Source organism: Lolium rigidum, chromosome 1, assembly GCF_022539505.1.
Source record: "Lolium rigidum isolate FL_2022 chromosome 1, APGP_CSIRO_Lrig_0.1, whole genome shotgun sequence".
NCBI classification, from domain to species: domain Eukaryota; kingdom Viridiplantae; phylum Streptophyta; class Magnoliopsida; order Poales; family Poaceae; genus Lolium; species Lolium rigidum.
Genome location: NC_061508.1, coordinates 235,584,028 through 235,601,488, shown reverse-complemented (window position 1 = coordinate 235,601,488; position 17,461 = coordinate 235,584,028).

Sequence of the window (17,461 nt, the reverse complement as noted above, 5' to 3'; positions counted from 1 at the left end):
ATTTTTCACCAAAGCCTTTAGCTCTTAGAATTCTCAGAATGGATTTGTGTTCAATTCTATCAAAGGCCTTTTCAAAGTCCAATTTCAGAAGTATGATTTCTTCCTGTGATTTGTGGCATTGGAATAAATATTCAAAAGCCCATCCAAGGCAGTCTTGAATTGATCTTTTTTTGAGGAAGCCATATTGATTCTTGTGTACCAGCTTTAGTATAATCTTCTGTAATCTGTTGGCTAATAATTTAGTCACAATCTTGAGAGTACTGTTGAGAAGAGAAATTGGTTTGAAGTCCCCAGGAAGCAGAGGAGTGTCAATTTTTGGAATGAGTGTGATGAAGGAAGAATTAATGCTTTCCAAAGAAATATTCCCATCATAGAAATCCTTGATTACTTTTTTGACATCAGCTCCAATAATATCCCAACAATTTTTGATAAAATCATTATTGAATCCATCTGGACCTGGAGACTTATCATTTGGCAGGCTCTTGATGACTCTATCAATCTCTTCATCAGAGAAAGGAACTTCCAATCCTTCTTTCATCTCACTGCTCATTGGATTGTCATATAAGTCCTGCAAATTAAAATGCATTTCTGGATCATCAGATTTACCCATTCTCTCCTTGAAAGCATTCCAAAGAATTTCAGCTTTACTCTCATGATCAGATATATCAACATTTTGCTCATTTCTCAAGGAAGCAATGTAATTCTTTCTATAACTAATAGTGGCCTTAGTATGAAAGAATTTTGTATTTGCATCCCCTAACTTCACCCATTTTATTTTCCCTCTTTGTTTCCAATAGGATTTTTCATTTTGAAGTAAAGTGATCACATGGGATTTTAAAATATCTCTGAGATTCCACTCTTCCAGGGATAAAGTCCTGAACTCCTCCATAGTATCCAGAAGACCAATGACTGAGTGTACTTTGTCAATAAGATTCTTTAAAGAAGGAAGATTTTTTGCCCATAATTTCAAAGCTCTTCTCAAATTCTTGTATTTGGCATTAATCATCTTTGCACTGTCACTAAATCCCACTGGAATATTCCATGCATTCTGTACTATGTCCTTAAATTGACTGTGCTGCAACCAGTGATTTTCAAACCTAAAAATATTTGATCTGGGAATATTTGTTCCAATGGTCACTACACAAGGTACATGATCTGAGGTTGGTTTTGTCAAAGCATGAGCAAAAGTAGATGGAAAAGAACTTGTCCAAGAAGCTGAGGTAAAAATCCAGTCTAATCTTTCAAGGAGAGGATCATGCTGCATGTTACTCCAGGTGAATTTCCTGCCCTTTAAAGGGACTTCAATAAGACCCAAAGTGCTAATTGCTTCATTGAAACTCAGCATATCATTCACATTACCACCAGGCTTGTTTCTATCAGAAGGTTTCCTAATGAGATTGAAGTCTCCCATGATAATCCAATCAGAGTCATCAGGCATGTCAATATTTGCAAACCAATCAATAAAACCAGCTCTTCTATCATGTTGGGAAGGTCCATAAATGTTTGTTAGGATCCAGGAAGCATCTGATAATTTGCAGGTGAATTTAACTGAAAGTGAAAATTCATTGGAGAAAGCAAGTTCACCATTAAATGCTGAGCCATTCCAAATTATAATAATGCCACCTGATGCTCCAATTGAGGGCACAAATTCAAATTTATCAAATTTCCTTTGACAAAATTTCCTCAAATACTCCAAATCAAAGCTCTCCCTCTTTGTTTCTTGTAAGCAAATAATATCACACCCAGATTCTTCTATTTTGTTGTAGAGAGCTAACCATTTTTTCTCAGAGTTAATACCCCTCAAATTCCAGTTCATAATTTTCCATTTTCTTTGTCTATTCATTGGGAAACCAGTTGTATCTATTATTTGGTGCTAGAAACAACCATTGTTCTAGCAGACAGCACAGGGTATATGAATTGATAATAAACACAAAGCAAGGAAAGGAATAAGGTGATGAACATCCAATTCTTGCAAACAACCCAGACAGGCAAGACAGGTGATGAACATGTCAGGTACAAAAGCATAATCTTATTACAAGACACATGCCAACTGCAAACCATCATGACTAAGGTTCCAACCCCCCCAACACCAAAAGCTCTTGAGTTGTGATACATAGGGAACATCTATTTGCTAGGCCTTTTTTTGGCCCCCTGAGCAGCCCCACCAGCAGCTCCATCTTTTTTCTCTTTGCCTGATCCTTCTGACTTCCTGGCAATCTCTTTTCCCTTCTTCACATTATCCTTGTTTGCATTCCTTCCAAGGCTTGAAGCAGATGGGCCTGGAGCTTTGTTTATTCCAGTGTCTATCTTGCTTTTCTTCATCAACCTCTTATCAATTTCCTTCTCATCAACCTTACAGAAAGATGAAGCCAGATTTTTAACCACCTTGGAATTAATCATAGGGGGAGAAGCATTGCAAGTCAAACAATTTCTACTATTGCAAGAGGCATGATTTTTAAAACCTTCATTTAGTAAAATCAGTCTGGGACTTCTTCTTACCTCAGACTCAACCAGAGGTATCTTACTTTCTCTTCTTTTCCTTTTGGGTGAAACCAAGAGACCCAAACCAGAATCTTCAGGGGGAGAATTTTGATCAGAGCAATCTGTCAGAAGGCAAGATGGAGCCTGGGACACAGCACATTTATCAGGAATGCAGAAAGAAACAGTTGGTTTAGCAGATATAGGTTCTTGAATAATTTCCCAGAGTTGAGAATAAAGGAATTCTTTTGCCCAATCAAATTTCTCTGGGGTCATGAGCATGAGGGTGACAAAATTAAACCAACTTACAGGAATTTGAAGCACCTTGGAATTTCCCTTAGGATCATTTGAGAGAAGGTTTGGAGCAAAGAATTTCTCCCAAATATCCATGCCTTGCTTAGAGAACCTAGCATGCAGGTTATGTTCTTCAGGAGCAGAGAAGAAAAAAGTTTCTACTCTGCCTAGAACAATGTGAGCTTCTTCAGGAGGCAGCATATTAATATTGTTTGGAATAAACTGATCCTCTCCCAAGTCATGAACCATGCCATCCATTTCATCTTCATCCAAGTTTTCCCCATCATCCTGATAAGCATTGATGAGATTATTTAAACCATCTCCCAAGGGCACCTCCAGCTGATTAACTTCATCCTCCACAGGTAGACCAAACACAACCAACTGCATATTATTCACAGAATCATTAGAGAGAGCACCTTCAGGGCTGTGCACAGAGAAAGTAATGTTGCTGCTGCTGTTGTTTGGAGCATTTACAGGAAGCACATCCATCTCCTCAGCTTGAATAGCATCTAGTAGCTCCTGGAAAGCTGGATTAGGAGCAATGTCAACTTCCAACTGTTGCTCCTCCTGAAGAATATTGTTTCCCATTGCCCAATGTCCCCAACCCACTTCAGCTGCATCAGGCTCTTGTTCTGCTTCCTGCTGCTGCTGATCAACATCAGGAATAGGATTTGGCTGTTGAAGAGGAATGCCACCATCCAGGTTAAGGAGAGGATGTGGGTCCACACCAACATCTGGAAGTGGGTCCTCATCTTGTGGGCCCCCACCAAGCAAGTTCTGCTGCAGGACCTCCACTAGAAAAGTCCAAGATTCAGCCTCTGCTCTGTTTCCTTCAGTTAATCTGACACTCCTTGGAATATCCTCCAAATCTGAAACTCTTACTTTTGCCAAAAGTCTACCCTTGTTAGTGGGGTCCCTTTCCCAAAGCAGTACAGAGCCAATATCAGCAAAACAAGCATTGATATCTTCAGTACAAATATGATCAATGGGGGGCCCTACCATCAGAACCCAAGCATCTCTGTTGAAATTGAACCTTCTCCAGTTTGGCCCCTCATTGTGCTTAATGAATGACACATGGACATTACCAAAACCAATAGGACTAGAGCTAATGAGCCTATCTCTGTCACTGACATTGTTGAACTGAACATATGCGGCACCAAAAGGACATGGTTGCAAGCTAACAAACCCAACATTCTCCTGCTCTGTGAGGAACTCAGAAAGCACCTCATTGATGTTTACGAAAGGAATCTAACCTGGAGGAACTGGTTCAATGGTAGCAATCGCATAGTGCTCATGATTCCTTGGCCTTCTCGGAACTACCACCCGCTTCACTCCAACACGCCCAGGAATGTGCAAAATCTGGAATCCAGGAGGCACAAACTGACGAGGATCTATGGGTATATTGGCCATGGACAGCAAAGGTGGCGGAGGGAGCGGCGGTGGATGAATTTTTTCCACGAGACCAGGGTTTTCTGGGGAGGGAGACAGGGGCGAAGAAGACGAGAAGGCAGCTACACTGTGCACTGTCGGAGAAGGGAAAAAAGAAAATTCCCTAAAAGAGGAAACTTCCTCTAACTGCGTGGCCGGCCCATGGGCTTTGAACCAAACAAGGAAAGAATCATCAGGCCATTTTAGTTGCGGGAACGACGGGAATGGGAAAAACGGTAAGAGGCCCGGCAACGTCGCCACCTTACCGACCAAATAGGAGCTATTACCGTGCCCAAGAACAGAGCCATTCAAATTGTTCAAAGGAGCAATTAAATCTCTAGAATCACGCTCATTTACATCATTTGTATCAAAACCATTAAATATGTCATTACCTCTTGAAACAGCAGAGCCTTGTCGGACAGGAGGAACAGTTGAAGGATATTCTAGCCGTTGGAAAACAGAAGCTCTTGACACATTTTTCTTCTGTACCAAAGTCCATTCTTGATCTTGCTCTCGATAAAATTTCTTTTCCTCAAATATCCAATTAGGTCCTCCATTGCCCCAAAGGCTAACAAAGAACTCAAAATCCGTGTTAGAGAATTTGCAGACATTATAGATTTCAAACCCAATAGCACTTGAAGTTACTGAAAAGCTGAAAGATCTATCCCTTAAGAATCTGACATCAAAGAGAGCAGCATGACCTCCAAAACAGGCTTGAAGGGTAATTGCAACAGTATGAACATCAAGCTTGAACCTTGCTCTTCCAAAAGAAGCCACTAAAATAAATCCTCTTCTTGAAAAACTCTTGTTTCTGATGATAGGAAGACCAAATTTCTTCATGCAACTGTCCTCAAAGCTTTTACCAATAGAAAAATCCAGACAAATGCCACTGCATGGACTAACCAAAGGTGATTCTGTTCTCACATTATCAACTGACCCTTCATTGATCATGTTGATGGCTTGCTCTATAGAATCAGTGATACTCCCCCACAAGAACCGTACAAATTTTAAGGTCCAAGATAATACCAGTACGAATTTTCTCATTGATAAGCAAGAACCTTGCATCAATCACTTGCTCCTTGGAGTCTAGTAACACTATCCTTTGAGCATGAGGCTTGAGGATGAGAAAGGCAGATTTAGCAAAAGCAGGCTTTGAATCAGATCTCACAGATGAAGAAACTAAGGGAGCATAAGTGACACGCCACTTAATCGGGGGAGCTTCAGGGAAGGAGGAAAACCCAGGCGGAGAAACCAAACAAGCTTGAACAAAAACCATGTGAGAGGGGAACCTCACAAAAGAACCAGAGTAGAAAGTCTCCCCATTTGACAAGTGCTTCCCAACAATTGGTGCATCTTTGTGGTTGACCAAAGCTAACCAATTCTTAGGCCAAAGCAAGAGGAACCCTTGTGCAGCTTTGTTCTTACCAACACCATCTAGTGCTTCGAAAGAAACTTTCCAACGGCCAAGAGGAGAGGGGAAAGGAGACATGGGTATCACCTTGGCAAGGAGACGACGCTGGTGAAGATGATTGGATCAGAAATCCAGGATCACCACTGCCCCGGAAGATCGCCGGCGAAGAAGAGGCCTAAGGCTTGGAGGGTGGGTGGGTGGGAGAGAGAGCCATCACTCTCAGTTTAGCTTGAGGGGACATTTCCTTTCTTAATGTCGCCACTTTGGCAAACATAGCTAATGGAGATCTCACCAATTTTACTCCTGGCGATCTCACAGTCTGCTGAAAAAGAGAAGTGCACATATCAACATTCAAGCAAAGAACACTAGCTCTGAAAAAGATAAATGTACATATCAATTTCTCAATTTTACCTTTTCTTTTTTTCCTCCTTAATTCTTCCTCTGAATTTTCCTCTGGTCTCTTCCTATTCCTCATGGCCGCAGCCTTCAACCTTTTCCTCTTATTCTCATCTCTCATCTCCTGGTCTTCCTCAAGCTTCCTCTTTTTCTCATCTCCGATCTCTTACTCTTCTTGAAGCTTCCTCCTTTTTCTCTTCAGTTCATCCTTCTTGTTCCTCTTCTTAATTTTCACCATTTTCCTTGCCAACTGGTGCATGATCTTCATTGGATGGAAACTGGTGCTCCATGCCCTACTCCAGCTGCTACACAAACATTAACAAAAAGGTACACCAATTATAAGACTTGTAGTTAATGACTAGCAATAAGGCAGGCACCCAAAATTGAATTCATGATCTATGAAAGGTTACCTGAGAGCATCTTCACCGGTGCCCCCTGATAGCGGCCCCGATAGCATTTTGGGGGGCGACATCAAAAATGGGCTCACACCGACGCGCCCCAAAAAGCGTCAGCGCAATTTCGAGCCCAATAGAAGCGTCGGCAACCCCGTGTCGGGCCCTTCGCCAAGGATGCGAATCGGGCGCGTGGGCGCCTCACGCAGCGAATAATTTTGGGCGTGGGAGCCACCTGTCAGCCACACATCCCAAAATTATACATCCTTTCCCCTAAAACCCCTTCCCCCCACCGCTCATTTCTCCTGCCCGTCGCTCCATCTCCCATCAAGACTCCAACCCGAAAAACCCTCGCTGCCACCATGCCGCCGAAGGAAAAGGCTCCGGTGAAGTCAGTGAAGGCATCAATGAAGCCGCACACCGTGGCGCCAAAGGAGAAGTCGACGAACATGTCGCATGAGGCATGGGAGGAGGAGAAACACTGCTGCTCCACTGTGATGGCCAACCGCAAAAGGCGCTGCATCGTCGCTCTCGAAGCCGACTGATACGTCCAAAACGTATCTACTTTCCCGAACACTTTTGCTATTGTTTTGCCTCTAATTTGTGTATTTTGGATACAACTAACACGGACTAACGCTGTTTTCAGCAGAATTGCCCTGGTGTCTTATTTTTGTGCAGAAAATCAACTTTGAGGAAAATCCCCGGAAATAATTGCAATGGGTCTATTTTCACAGAAGACCTACGGAGCCGGAAGACAAGACGGAGGGGGGCCACGAGGGGCGCACACCACATGGCGGCGCGGTGGGCCCCTGGGCCGCGCCGCCCTATGGTGACGCCGCCTCGGCCAGCCCCCGACGCTCCCCTCTGGACTACTTAAAGCCCTTGACCTAAAAACGCACGGGGGTTCGACCAATTTGCCAGAAGACATCCAGAACTCCGCCGCCGTCGCGAAACTCAATCTCGGGATCAGAAACTCCGTTCTGGCACCCTGCCGAGACGGGGAATTGGAGGAGATCATCGCCATCATCGCCACCGACGCCTCTCCATCAACCATCCATGCTTCCCCCATCCATGTGTGAGTAATTCCCCCGCTGTAGGCTAAAGGGGATGGTAGAGATTGGATGAGATTGTTCATGTAATAGCCATAAGATTGTTAGGGCATGGTGCCTAGTATCCGTTGTTGGTACTTTTATGATATTGTTGCAACTTGTTATGCTTAATGCTTGTCACTAGGGCCCGAGTGTCATGATTTCAGATCTGAACATGTTATTGATTCATGATGATATTTATTGTTTTATGATCTTACCTGCAAGTTGTATACACATATTGTTGTCCGGAACCCGAGGCCCCAAAGTGACATAAATTAGGACAACCGGAGGGGAAGGTTGTGATATGAGGATCACATGTGTTCACGGAGTCTTAATGCTTTTCTCTGGTACTCTATTAAAAGGAGTACCTTAATTACCAGTAGTTTCCCTAGAGGCCCGGCTGCCACCGGCTGGTAGGACAAAAGATGTTGTGCAAGTTTCTCATTGTGAGTAGGTACGACTATATACGGAACACATGCCTATGGTTATTTAGTACTTGGATACTGTTTTATTATTATCTGCAAATGCCTAGTCTTGATTATTACATGAGTTATCTTATCAATGCAGCGCCCGTTCATCCATCCCTATGCCTACAGTATTTTAATCCTGATGTTTACTATAATCACTACTGCTGTCTTTATTACACTGCTGCTTATATTTCACTACTGCTACTGCTATAAAAATGTTGCTACTGATAAACTATTGCGAGCAAGTCTGTTTCCAAGTGCAGCTGAATTGACAACTCCGCTGTTAAGGCTTACAAATATTCTTTGGCTCCCCTTGTGTCGAATCAATAAATTGGGTTTTACTTCCCTCGAAGACTGCTGCGATCCCCTATACTTGTGGGTCATCAAGACTATTATCTGGCTCCGTTGCCGGGGAGCATAGCTTTATTTGCAAGTTCACCTGAATTGATATTGTTCGCTGCAAATCCTCCATCATGGGTAAACCTCGCGATGCTAAAGTCGCCATATTACCATCCACTACAAGAAAAGGTACAACTCCGAGTACCTCTGCTGCTCTTGATTCACCATCTGTGATAAGTCAACTTGTTTCACCACCACAAGCTTCACATGCTGGTACTTCTGCTGAATCTGAAAATTCCTCTTATAATTTTAATGATGCTTCTACTGTTCTTGATGATAATGGTTCATTAGGTCCTTTTCTAGATGCCACAATTGCTAGGTCTAGACGAATTGAAAATACTGAAATTCCTAATGAAAATATTGTTACACCTGTTAATTCACCTGAGTCTGTTGAATACTCTAGTGATGATCTTGATGAAGATTATGTGGAACTTGATGATGATTTTATTGATAAATGTAATGCTACTACTGGTGCAAGTAATATTAAAAAGCTTCTTGCACAACATACTGTTAGATATAAACTATCTCCTGATCCTAAATTTGCCACATCTCCTATAAACATTAAGGATAAGGATTATGATTTTTCTCTTGATTTATCTCATATATCTATTGTTGATAAAACACCTTTTTGTGGTACTGAAAAAGAAAGTGCTATAGAGCACATGATTGAGCTTTCTACTTTGAGTAGCTTGTTTTCTGATGATACCAAGAAGCGTACTTATTTTGTTGCTAAAATTTTTCCTTTCTCATTAAAGGATGATGCTAAAACTTGGTATAATAGTTTGCCTCCTGATTCTATTGATAGTCCAAGTGGCTTGGTTGATGTTTTCTTTCGAAAATATTTTCCTGCTAGTGCTCAACATATTGCTTTGCAGAAAATTTATAGTTTTGACCAGGAAGATGGAGAGAAATTGCCTGAAGCTTGGGCAAGGTTTTGCTCTCTTCTTAGAGCTCGGCACTGGACATGATTTGGAAAAGCATGACTTACTTGATATATTTTATAGTGGACTAACCATTGAGTCTAGGGCATACCTGGATAGTTGTGCTTGGTTGTGCTTTCAGAAAAGAACTCCAGACGAAGTCTGAAGAATTATTGGCTAGAATAGGCCAAAATCATGATGATTGGACTACACCGAACCATCCCCAACACCAATATTGAAGAAGAGGGGTATGATTGAATTAAATGATGAAGATATGAGGGAAGCCAAGAAATCTCTTAAAGAGAAAGGTATTAAATCTGAAGATGTGAAGAATTTACACCCCATAGAAGATTTATGTAAGATAACTCCCCCTTCAACCACGATTGAGGTACATTCTCTTCAACTCTTTGATAAAGAAGATATTCCTTACTCAAAACCTCCTGATCAATGTTTAGATGAGTTTGATAATTATTTTGTTAAGCAAGATAATTTTAATATGAGAGTAGAGAATCATCTAATGGAAAATTCTCACGCTATTAGTAAATTGCATGATATTGTGGAGAGAACCTCCAATGATGTTAAGATGCTTGTTAAACATTTTCATATGGTTCAAACTCAAATTGATCAACTCACTAAAGTGCAAAATGACTTGTTAAGAAATAATTCTAAAGAAAAACATGCTTATGAAGTAACAACTAGAGGTGGTGTTTCTACTCAGGATCCTCTATATCTTGAGGGGCATCCCAAAAGAGTTGAACAAGATTCTCAACGAACTAAAGAAACTAGTGCTCCTTCTAAGAAAAAGAAGAAGAAACATAAAACTGTTGTAGAATCTTCTGAACCTGTTAATGATCCTAATAGTATTTCTATTTTTGATGCTGAAACTGAAAGTGGTAATGAACATGATAAAGATAATGATAAGAATGATGCTTCTGATAAAGAAGAGGTTGAAGATGAAACTGAAAAGCATGCTAAAAATAAAAAGTACACTAAAGAAGATTTCATTGCTAAGAAACATGGTAATGAAAGAGAACCTTGGGTTCAAAAGCAAATGCCTTTTCCTGTTAAGAAACTGAAATCAAAGGAGGAAGAACACTATAACAAATTTTGTGATTGGATGAAACCTTTGTTCTTGCAAATCCCTTTAACTGATGTTATTAAATTGCCTCCTTATTCAAAGTATATGAAAGATATTGTCTCTAACAAAAGGAAAATTCCTAATGAGGAGATTTCCACTATGCTTGCTAATTACTCTTTCAATGGCAAGGTTCCAAAGAAGCTGGGAGACCCAGGTATACCGACTATCCCTTGTTCCATCAAGAATAATTATGTTAGAACTGCTCTATGTGATTTGGGAGCAGGAGTTAGTGTTATGCCTTTTTCTCTTTATAAGAGACATAATTTAGATAAGTTGATACCAACTGATATATCTTTGCAAATGGCTGATAAATCTACTGTTGTTCCTATTGGTATATGTGAGGATGTTCCTGTTCAAGTTACTAATAATTGCTTAATATTAACTGATTTTGTTGTGTTGGAAATGCCTGAAGATGATAATATGTCTATTATTCTTGGAAGACCTTTTCTTAACACTGCAGGGGCTGTTATTGATTGCAATAAAGGAAAAGTTACTTTCAATGTTGATGACTGATACGTCTCAAACGTATCTATAATTTCTTATGTTCCATGCTACTTTTACGACGATACTCACATGTTTTATACACACTTTACATCATTTATACGCATTTTCCGGCACTAACCTTTTAACGAGATGCCGAAGAGCCAGTTGCTATTTTCTGCTGTTTTTGGTTTCAGAAATCCTACAAAGGAAGTATGCTCGGAATCGGACGAAATAAAAGTCATACTTCCTATAAAGGTTCCAGAGCACCGAAGAGGGACCAGAGGGGAGCCAGGGGGCCCCCACCCCACATGGCGGCACGGCCAAGGGGGGGGCCTATGGTGTGGGTCCCCCAGGACCCCTCCAAGGCTGCCCTTCCGCCTACTTAAAGCCTCCGTCACGAAAACCCTAAGAATATAAGCCACGGTACGGAAAACCTTCCAGATCCACCGCCATCGCGAAGTCAAGTTCGGGGGACAGAAGTCTCTGTTCCGGCACGCTGCCGGGACGGGGAAGTGCCCCCGGAAGCCATCACCACCGCCATCTTCATCGCCATCGCTGTCTCCCATGATGAGGAGGGAGTAGTTCTCCCCCGAGGCTGAGGGCTCTACCGGTAGCTATGTGGTTCATCTCTCTCTCCCATGTGATCTTTATGTGATCATGAGCTTTGTATCACTATTAATCTATGTGCTACTCTAGTGATGTTATTAAAGTAGTCTATTCCTCCTCCATGATGTAATGTTGACGAGTGTGTGCATCATGTAGTACTTGGCGTAGGTTATGATTGTAATCTCTTGTAGATTATGAAGTTAACTATTACTATGATAGTATTGATGCGATCTATTCCCCCTTTCATAGCTATTGTTGACAGTGTGTATGCTATGTTAGTACTCGGTCTAAATTGCAACGGTCTATTATGCACTCTAGAGGTTGCTTAAATATGAACTCCGGATGTTGTGGAGCTTGTTTACTCCGGCTTGAGGTGTGCTTTTATAGCCCTACACAATGAATGGTGTTTGTTATCCAACAAGAGTGTAGAAAGTAGCATTTATTCATTCAGTTATGTGATCATTGTTGAGAGTGTCCACTAGTGAAAGTAGGATCCCTGGGCCTTATTTCTAAGCATTGAAACACCGTTTCCAACAAGTTCTGTTACATGTTTGCTTGCTGCCATATTTATTTCAGATTGCAATTACTACTTACAATCATCCATATTACTTGTATTTCACTATCTCTTCGTCGAACTAGTGCACCTATACATCCGACAAGTGTATTAGGTGTGTTGGGGACACAAGAGACTTCTTGTATCGTAATTGCAGGGGTTGCTTGAGAGGGATATCTTTGACCTCTACCTCCCTGAGTTCGATAAACCTTGGGTGATTCACTTAAGGGAAACTTGCTGCTGTTCTACAAACCTCTGCTCTTGGAGGCCCAACACTGTCTACAGGAAAAGAGGTGTGCGTAGACATCAAGCTATTTTCTGGCGCTGTTGTCGGGGAGGTAAGGTAAAAGGTATTCACATTCTCCGACTACTAAGCTATTTCCTAGCATTGTTGCCGGTGTGTGAGTGCTCGAAGCTATTTCCTTTAGATCCTGCAATTGCATCTTTTTGTTTCTTGTTTTTATTTTTCACTAGTTAGGCATAATGGAAAATAACAGTGAGCTTTTTAATCGATTTCCTGAGTTAAGACATGAATTGTTTGATGCGAAAATTAAAAAACCTATGGAACCTTATTTGCATGCTAGTAGCAATGTTATTAGCATGAACGCAATTACTGCTAATGTTATGGAAAAGTCTAAGCTTGGGGAAGCTAGTTTTTATGATATTTTTAGCTTCCCATCTTTAGGGGAGAAAATTTGCTCTGATAATACTTTATCTCCCATATGCGATAACTCTAATGATGCTTGTGATATTTTAAATCCACCTACTGAAAGTATTCCTTTCAAGATACCCATGAAAATTATTGAACGTGTTATGGATAACCGCTATGAAGGGGATGGAACTGTCCATCCTGGAGATCATTTACTGTTTTTGCATGAATTATGCGGGTTATTCAAGTGTGCAGGTATCTCTATGGATGAAGTGAGGAAGAAAATATTCTCTATGTCGATGTCTGGTAAAGCAGCGCATTGGTATAAATTGTTGAAGAATAGGCATTCTCTTGATTGGGAGGATATTATGCCTCTCTTTTATTCTAACTTTTATCCTCCTCATGAAGTGCATATTGATAGGAATTACATTTATAACTTTTATCCACGTGATGGAGAGAGTATTTCCCAAGCATGGGGAGATTGAAGTCACTAATGCTCAAATGTCCCATTCATGAGCTCCCCCGTAACGTTATTATTAATAATTTTTATGCAAGGCTTTCAGGACATCACAAGGACTATCTAGATGCCTGTTTGGAGGGATCTTTCACAAGCAAGGAGGTTGAAACTAGATGGGATCTTCTTGAAAGAATTCAGGAGAATACTGAAGATTGGGAGAACGACAAAGGTAAAGAATCAGGTATAAACTATGAATATGAATGCATTAAGTCTTTCGCTCAAACCGTTGATATTCAAGAGCTTAGTGCTAAATATGGTCTTGATCCTCAAATTATGGTCGATTGCTATAGAGCCTTTGCTTCTCATATTAATGTTTCTAAAGAAATTGGTACATGTATCATGAACCTTTCAAAGACACTTGCATGGAAAATGAAATTGTTGTTACTGATTGCAATAAACATGCCCAAACTTCTGAAAATACTATTTCTTATAAGCATGTTAATTTTTGTGGAATGCATAGACCTTGTGGAATTAATCAAATCGAAGATGAATATTGTATCCATCATAGGAATGAAAAAACTAGAAAGTGGTTTAGGGCTCTAGATGATCTTGGTGAAAAAGTGTGTGCCCTCTATCCTTTTATTTGTGAACTTTGCCATAGAGTGGGTCATTTTAATTTTCAATGCTCCTCTAATGATAATTCGAACCCCATGAGTGCTGCAAATTTGTATTGTGATGATGAAATCCTTCCTAATCAGCATGATGAACTTACTTTATTTTTGGGGTGTGAAGAGTTATCAAGAAAAATTTCTTTGTTAGATATGAGTGATATTGATATTGATGATGTCCTGCATGGGTGTCTTTCTTATTGCATTAATAATTGCCATACAAATACTTACATACAGAATATTTTAGAAGATGACACTTTGCCAAAATATGATAGGACCGCTGTGTGTTTTAAACTTATTAATGAAAAGGAGGAACCCTCCCAAGTTTCTTCTATTGTTTCTGGAAATAAATCAGGTTATGTGGAGAAGCCCACCTTCAAGCCTCTTCCTCCTAAAGAAGGGAACGAGGAGAAGGAGAAGAAGAAGAAGAAGGGAACGAAGAAGAAGAAGAAGAGGGGGAATAAAAAGAAAGAGGTAACGACATATCCCCGTGTGTATGAGATAAAAATAGGTAACCGTAAGTATGTTGCTCCTAATGATTATTATGACAATGAATCTGAGTACAATGATCTTCCTATGCCCTTTACCTACATTAGTGATCATGATTTAGAAGAGCACACTACTTTTGATATTGAAAATCTTTGGGAAACTAATTCTGAAAATGATGATAATTGCCATAGTATTAGTACTATCCATGCTTCTTCCCATAATGATATAGAAAGCTCTAAGCTTGGGGATGAGGTGTTTGAAAATCCTTTTGCTACTGATGATTATATGTTTGATACATCTCCTTCTAGTAACAATGATGGTATGGTTACAGATGAACATACCGTGGAAGATAACTATTCTATTTCTTATGATAATACTATGCCTCCAATCTTTGACAATTATTATAAAGAATGCTATGACATAGGTTATAATTATCCTTATGAAACTTTCCATAGTTATGATGGGATTGCCAAAAAGAATTCCCTTAGTATGCAACTTGTTTACCATGTTCAAATTCTTGATAATGATCCTGCTCCAATCACTATTAATGAGAAGAATTCTTCTTATGCCAAAATTAATGATACTTTTATGCATGTGAACCATGATAAGAATGTTTTATGTGATAGTTATATTGTTGAGTTTGTTCATGATGCTACTGAAAGTTATTATGAGAGAGGGAAACATGGTTATATGCATCTTAATAATATTAAGTTTCCCCTCTTTATGTTGAGAATCTTGAAGTTGCGCTTGTGTTGCCTTTCTTTGCTTGTTGCGTTATGCTTACATGGCTTGTGTCGTCGTGGCGAACGAGCAGATGCCATGGGATGGCTTAAGTTGGGGCCGAATGGGCGCTAGAGGATTCGGGGGAGGGTTTGCGACTAGATGGGATGAACTTACGGATGCTTTCCTCAAGAACACAACCAAAGGCCGGTATGCAAGAAGAGAGACAAGAGGAAGAACTCTTTACTAGATCGCTAGCTTCATTGATCTCAACATGGTTACAGATGCTTGGGTACAAGTTCTATCGTCTAATCTCTTCTGTCAACACGCGCCCATATGAGGCAGTGCCCCCTCTCCTTATATAGGGGAGAGGGTGGCTTACGGAACAAGGAACCCTAATGGCATCTTTGATCGGACAAACTACTTTACAAAGCTACTTTAATCATAGATGACGCCGGGGTCTTCTTTAATCGGGACGCTGACGTCCTCCGGCTTCTTTCAGCGTCACCTCTCTCTTTGGCGCCAGGGCTCTGATTAAAGCCACTTTGCTTAGCTCATCCTTGTCTTCTAGCTCTGAAGAGAATCTTTGACCAGTCCTGCCGACAGGCCCTTCTCTCCGGTATCTTCTTTACCAGGTTCCGGTATACCCCTCTTGGGGATACCGGCTTAGCTTCACTTAGCCCAAACTCTTACCTTTGTGTTCCGGTAAGAATATTAAACCGGTATCTCGATGGCTCAAACCATCCGGTTTGGCATGCCTTTGGCATACCGGGGGTTATCCCCCCAACATTAGTCCCCGAAGCTGGTATAGTCTGGCGGATTCTATCCTACAGACCATGCCAGGTTTTCATGTTTTTAGGATACCGGTTTAATCTCTCCGGCTTTGAACTTGGATCCGGCATCTTCGCCCTTATTTGTCTTTTCTCTCTTTGCAAGGTATTCCCCGGCATCTCTTTTCTCCGGTATCATTCGCATTTACTCTTTCCTCAGCGAAGTCGAGAATATCTCGGGCCCCGCGCCTATCAGTGACATGCGCACTGTTAACTGGCGCGCCAGTGTCAGTGGTCATTTCGCTTCGACTCCCGCGCGTGCACTAAATGCACCACTGCGGATCCCACTAGCCACTTCGGATCTGTGTGTGCCTCCGTGTGTCCTCCTATTTTTTCGCGTGTACCTCCTTGCCACGTGGCGGCCCGTGGTGCGAACCGTCGCGGCCCGCGAAGCGAACCGCCGCGGCCCGACGGTTTTCGGCCCACGCTCCCTCTTCTTTATGAGGAGAACTGCCCCTTCTTCTTCCTCTTCTTGCATTCTCCATCCTTCGCGCATAGTGTTCTTCGCTCGCTGCGCCTCTGCCGTTCTCCGCTCACCGCCGTTCGCTCGAGCTCCACCGCCCGGCGGACTCAAGCCGCTTCTCCGCCGGACTTCCTCGTGCGGAGATTCGTCGCAGCGCCTCCGTTGCGACCGCCGCATTCTCTCTTCTTCGCGCCCTTCACCGCTTCGCCGTCGACGGCACTCGTCGGCGACCGTAGGCCCGCTCGTTCGCCGGTGAACATCCTCCTCAGTGACCGCGCCGCCTCAGGTTAGTACCAATCTCACTTTGCTTGCCATTCGCTGGTTTTCTAGATCTTGGGTCGACAGTGTTCTTATTTCCTCTTTTTCTTTGATTTTCTTCTTACTCGTAGATCTTCGCGCGGGGTTCAACTGTGGGATTTCTGTTTTTTCGCCTCCAAACCAATGTCTAGCGAGGAATCTTCCTCTGCTTCTTCTTCTTCCTCCTCCGGTAGCCGGCGTAGACAATCTTCCGGTGGATCTACGGCTTCAGATCCGATGGATACCGATTCCGGCAGCCAGCAGGAATCCGGTAGCCGCCAAGAATCCGGTAGCCACCTAGAATCCGGTAGCTCTAGCCAAGCTTCCGGCGTAGAGCCTTCCCCCATCACTCGTGGAGCCTGGATGGGCTCCAACGTTACCAAATACGAGATCGATTGGCTATACCTGTCCCGAAGGATTCCGGAAGGAGTAACCTGCCGGCTTCCCGGTGACGAAATCGAACCGGAGCTCCAGCCCGGTGAACACGTTGTTTTCCTTGCTCATTTTGAGCGTGGCTTCGGCCTTCCCGCTTCGCCTTTTTTCTGGGAGTTCCTAAATTTCTATGAACTCCAACCTCATCACCTCCCTGGCAACGCCATTTTTTATCTTTCCTGTTTTGCCACCTTCATGGAGGCCTATATTGGCATTCGTCCCACTCGTGAGACGTTTGCCCGCTTCTTTGCTCTGCGGATTAATTCCGTTCAGGGCAAGGAGATTCCTAAGCCCAAACCGCCCGTGCAGTGCGGGTCTTGCATCGTCGGCTCCCGCCAAGGGAGCACTTTCTTCAAATTCTCCGGCCTTGAGTCCTGCCGCGCCTGGCAAGGGACTTTCTTCT